The 5,803-nt window shown below is 45.8% G+C and overlaps 1 long non-coding RNA gene across 2 annotated transcripts in view; it reads left to right on the top strand.

Annotated features, from left to right (window-relative positions):
* Window positions 1-212: 212 nt before the first annotated feature.
* The window catches only part of LOC141565055 (uncharacterized), a 10,919-nt gene continuing 5,328 nt past the window's right edge, over window positions 213-5,803 (top strand). For both annotated transcript variants that reach the window (XR_012488830.1, XR_012488829.1), the window contains exons 1-2: window positions 213-348; window positions 3,046-3,128. This is a non-coding gene — a long non-coding RNA (uncharacterized LOC141565055). The remainder of the gene's footprint in view (window positions 349-3,045; window positions 3,129-5,803) is intronic.

Here is a 5,803-nt window from a genome sequence, read left to right as displayed (position 1 = left end):
GCTCCGGGAGAAGGAGACAGAGAGATCTCAGGTCTGAGGGAAGGAGGCGGAGAAATCTCGGCTCCGGGAAGGAAGCGGAGAGACCCGGGCTCCGGAGGAAGGAGGCAGAGAGATCTCAGCTCCGCGAAGGAGGCGGAGAGATCTCGGCTCAGAAGGAAGGAGGCGGAGAGATCTCGGCTCCGGGGGAAGGAGGCGGAGAGATCTCGGCTCCGGGGGAAGGAGGCAGCGAGATCCGAGCTCAGGGGGAAAGCAGCGGAGAGATGTGAGCTCCGGGGGAGGAGGCGGAGAGATGTGGCCTCCGAGACATGGCAGCTCCCAGGGCCTCCGCTTCCAGCCCGCTTCCTCTGGGTGAGTCCTCCTAATCCCAAGGGCCCCGCCCAGACCTCCATTTTCGGGAATGAGCCCTTTCTTCCTTTACCTCCTCCCAGATTTTTCAAATCACCCCCGAAGCCGAATTCCACCTGGGCCACACCTACCTGGCCGATCGTCTCGGAGAGCTCCCCTCCCCCCTCTCTGCGCCCCTCTCCCGCCGCCCTCCGGGGCTCCCAGCTTCTTCCTCCCTAGAGCGCGTCCACATCCTCCATCCCTCCGGCTCTCCCGGCCGTTCCCCTCCCCCACCCCGCCCCCCGGGCCAGAGCTGGGCCTGCACCCCGTCCTGACACTGGGGCCCTTCCCCTTCTTGCCCCGATGTCCCGAGATCTCTCTTCGGAAGTCAGCCGGACCCTAAGCGGGAGCCCAGGACGGCCCGGGCCCGGGCCGGGGCACACGAGCCCAGCCCCCGTTCCACACTTTGTCCAGCCGCTCATACGAACCTTCCGGTCTCCCTCCCAGGCCAGGGCTTGGGCCGGTACCCGATTAACCGACCGGGAGGCCCCCCGATTTCCCTCTTTACCCCTCCACATCCGGGTCGTCCTGGGAAGGGGAGAGATGCGGCGAGCAGGCCATGTGGGTCCTGAGGCACAAGGATGGCAGGAAATTAGGAAGGAGGCCAGCGGAGGGCTGAGGGGAGGAGGCTGTGGGGGTGGGGGAGGCAAAAGCAAAGCTCAGGATCCTGGAGGATGCTTCTGGCTTTTTTTTTTAAACAACAGTGAGGGCGACCCCAGCGCTCCGGACCCTTTCTGCGGAGGGGAGGGAGGAGCTCCAGGGTTCAGGAGGGTCCTGGGCGGCAGAGTGGGGCCGTAGGGCTCAGCCTGACACCCGTCCTCCGCATGCTGGAGCACAGCAGGGATCACCTCCTTCTTGGCACCTGAGCTGCAGAGGACAGGGAACATTGGGGATGGAAATGACCCCAAAGGAGTGTGCACAAATACCCCCAAACCTGCATTCCTGTCTGCACACATGTGTAAATACACACACACACACACACACACACACACACACACACACACACACACACACACACACACACACACACACACACACACACACACCCCCTTCATGCACTTCTGTATCTGCTGGGCTTCCTGCTCAGTGCTCAGCTGAGAATTCACCTTTTTTAGGGCTTTTCCAGGACACTCAGGGATTCTACGGCAGGGATGGCTTTCTAAACCCGGGAAGGGAAGAGCCAGCATAAGGCCAAACCCCGGGGAGCGGAACATCACCCAGAAGCAGCCCCAAAGCCAGCTTGGCTGCCGGGCGCTGAGGGAGGAGGCACCCTGGGCCATTCCCGGAGGTGTAGCTGGGGCCAGGTTCTGAGGAGATTTTCAACAGCAAAAGAGAGCGGCTGTAATCGCTCTTAGCTATTCTGGGAGCCACTGGAACTTCCTGAGTGAAGGTGAAGTGGGGAGGCCTGTAGAGGCCCTTCTCCATCAACTTGGACTTTTTTCCAGTCTTTTTTACAAAACCTACGAGTTAAGTTACTTAAATTAGTCCAGTTAAGTTCCTGGAGAGGTCTGGAAGTGGCTCCTCCGCGACCCCATAAAGACAGTTGTTTCTATAGCCTGCATTCCCTCATGGTGAATGGATCCATGCTTTGTCACATCTCAGCTTTTGAGAGCGGACGATCACCGGCAAACAGTGCGGCCCCAGCTCAGCCCGCCGGCCTCTTCACTTTGGAGAATTTGCCAGCAGTTCGTAGTCCGCTCTCTAGAATCTGAATAAGTATGACACCATGAAATCTGGCTTATTAGTGAACCCCAAGAAATAAAATAAATAAAAACTATTTTAAGGAGAATTCATGTAGGGCAAGCACTCACAAGATAGTCAGAAGAAGTGATACAGGGACACTCAAGGTCTCTCTAAAGAATTTAGACTTGATTGTGTGCTATGGGAGACCCTGGCCCAGGGCCATGCTCACATGGGGGGCCCCTCCTCAGGGAAGGGGCTGGGCTCTGTGAGCAAAGCAGGATTGGAGTAGCTCAGAAGAAATGGGAGATGTGCAAAGTTAGGGAATCCCCCCAAATGTTTACAAGGACTATTTGTGTCTGACCTGTGGCCCAGCTTTGTATTGGTCTGATCGGCCACCATTAGACACACTGTATGTAACTCTACTTGTGTCCGACATGTCATCTTGGCCTTCTTCGGGAAGGACATCAGTTATTCCAAGGTGGTTCAGGAAAATGGGTGAGGGGGATGTTCCTGTCTTCCTGACTCCAAGCCCCTGACACCACTCAAGGGTCTTTATGGTCCTGGTCATCCAGGCGGAAACTGTGGTGCCATCTTTGAATTCCCTTCTGGGTCTTCCATGTTACACAGATCAAAAAAAAAAAAAAAAAAAAAATCCTCTTGATTCCCATTGCATTGATGTCTCTCTCATGCATCTTTTCCTCCTCTTCTTATTTTAGGATTATTGCCCAGATGCAGGGTCCCCTCTCCTCATACCTAGCTACTACCAAAGTCTCCAAACATCTTGCAGTCTTCATTCTATTTTTCAATCTGTCCCATCCCTCGCTTCATAAAATCTGAAAATGCTTGGGATAAATTACTCTCAAAAATATTCACCAGATGCACAATGTATACATGTTCTCGAACTCAATCTAGTATCCAAGGTTCTACATCCTGCAACTCCAACCTCTCTTACAATGTTATTTAATTCCTAATTTCTAGGGAAATAGATGGACTCACTGTGCCCTGAATGGATCCGGAGTGCCAACAGTTGACGCACAGCATGGCTGTTCTCCTATTTCCTAGTAGGTATTCACTCTCCCTACCTATCCCAACACCTCTCCTACTCCTTCTAGGTCAATGTGACTGACCTCAAATGAGGGGATTAGGGGCACCTAGACATGAGAGGGACTTTGGTTTGTTAGTTGAAATAAGCAGCTACTTTGGGCAAGGTGAAGTAGTTGGGGTGTCATGGATTCAAGACCATCTTGGAAAACCCAGTAGTTCTCTATTATAAATAACTGCACACTGGGTCATTAGATGCGATTACTAAATGCCAAAGGATACAGGATGAATGGTCTTCCCCGTAATGGCTTTTGAAAATGCATTGTCTTGAACTGTTTTTTTCTGTTAAGGTGGGTTGTTATATCTGGATAATGGTAGATTATGAATGTATTGAGAGAAATAATGCAGTTGGACCTCAAATCAGTATTAATCAATTAGACAGAATTATGTCTAAATCCTCTCTCTATAAGGCCCCAGACTTGAGCTGCAGCTTCTAGGTTTACTTGCTTACTTACAGGAAATTAAATAGAGGCCCTGCATCCCTGCTTTTCCTTGTCTTGGTTACCAAGGGCTATGTAGCAGAGAGCACAACTACGTGGAAATAGGGGGTAGCTGTTCCAGAGTGATGGATATCTAGCCCTATAAAAATAGGCCCTGGAATGAGAAGGAATCTCAGATTGTGAGGAATATCTGAGGTCCACTGAGGGGACCATGGACTGTTGGATAAGAGTCCCATTGACTAAGAGTTCTGCCTCAGTCTTATGTTTTGTAGATGGGATCATTTTAATCACCACAATGCCTATTAAAGTGTATGACAGAATGTTTGAAAAGAATATTGAATGAGATATATTTTGTAAGAAAAAAATGATAATGATACACATGATTAACCATTGGGAGAAAAGTATAACAAAATCATCTTAAGAGATCTTTGTGAGGTTCCTTTGTTCTTCCTATATAACCTGTTAAAAACTCTCACCAGCTCTGCCGACAGTGTTGTGAGATTGTATAGTGTTGCAGTTTCAGGAACCAGGACTTCTCTCCGCCAGTGTAAGAAAATGTGTGGGTTAAAATTTAAGTAACCACTGCATTTTATCAGAGATCATTTAGAAAATCACAGAATTATATGCTGTTAATTAGTATACCTATCAGCCAAAGTAAGGAAATTTGTGGGTTAAAATTTAAGTTATTACTGCATTTTATCAGAAATTTTTTAGAAAATCATGGAATTATATGCTGTTATTTGTTATACTTATGAGCCGAAGTAAGAAAACAGGTGGGTTAAAATTTAAGTAATTACTGCATTTTATCAGAAATCATTTAGAAAATCTTGGAATTATATGCTGTTAATTATATGTGGTAAATTTTGACTCCAACAAGTCTATTGAATGTATGAAAATTTTAAGGAAAAGTATATGAATTTGAACTAATTCTGTTAATGATTATTGCCATATGAAAACAACTATAATCTGCCCTGACATATAATGAATGAAGTTTTACTACTGGAGGCAGAATCTTGTGGGGCTTTGATCCAATATAGCTTTAAGCTTTGATTTCAGGTATAAGTGTCTGACCTCTTGTAGTTCATCCATTAAGGAAAATGGCAGCAGCTCAATGGGAATGACATCTATAAACTCCTACCAAAGGAAATCTGTCCCTGGGGAATAGATGGAAGTGGTACCTTACGGCACCTTTCAATAAGGCACAATAAGGACTTTCTTGATTGAAGTTACTATGCAAGACATATTCCCACCTGCTTAATTCTAAGTATGAAATCCAGTCACACAATTGGCTAACTAGGACTCATACAATGGGCCAAAATAAAATCAAAATGGGGACAAAATTCAGACATAAAGAGGTAATATCATAAGCAAATTTGAAGGACGTGGAAAATCTTACCTATCAGATCTATACATTAAAAAAAGAATTGATGACCAATTAAGAAATAGAGGATTGAGCACAATGAATCATATCCATTATAGAAAATTAAAAAGAGTTTGCAAAAGCAAAACCAATGCAGCCAAGTTTAGGGGGGGAAAAAGCAGGAAAATGAGCAAAAAAATTACAAGTTTCTCAGATAAAAGCCTCAATTCTCAAATGTATAGAGAACTAGAACTGTCAAAGTTGTAAATATGTGAGTCATTCTCCAGTTGGTAAATGGTCAAAGGAAATGAACAGGCAGTATTCAGAAGAAATTACAGCCATCTATAGAAATATTAAAATAGTTCAAAATCACTATCGCAGAAATGGAAATTAAAACAAATCTGAGCTATAATACCATACCTATCAACTTTGCTCAAAAGTTATTGTTGGAGGGAATATGGAAAACTTGGGATATTGATACACTCGTGGTAGAGCTGTGAATTGATCTACTATTCTGGGGGACAATTTGGAACTGTGCCCCAAGAAGATTCAAACTGTGCATATTTGCTAGGCCTATGTCCCAAACATCAAAGATAAAGGACAAGAACTTAAATATACAATATTTATTGATAACTATATTTTTGTGGTAGTAAGGAATTAGAAATTGATTATATAACACAATATTGTTTAATCATAATCAATTTCTAATTCCCTATCTCCACAAAAGATGGGGAGTAGTTGAGCCAGTATGATATTTAATTATGAGGAAACAATATTATGTTTGTTATATAACATGAAGAGCAGGATGGTTCCAGAAAAACCTTGTAAAACTGAT

This window comes from Sminthopsis crassicaudata, chromosome 3 (assembly GCF_048593235.1).
Source record: "Sminthopsis crassicaudata isolate SCR6 chromosome 3, ASM4859323v1, whole genome shotgun sequence".
NCBI classification, from domain to species: domain Eukaryota; kingdom Metazoa; phylum Chordata; class Mammalia; order Dasyuromorphia; family Dasyuridae; genus Sminthopsis; species Sminthopsis crassicaudata.
Note: the sequence above shows the minus strand (reverse complement) of the source record. Positions and strands in the feature narration are given on the sequence as shown.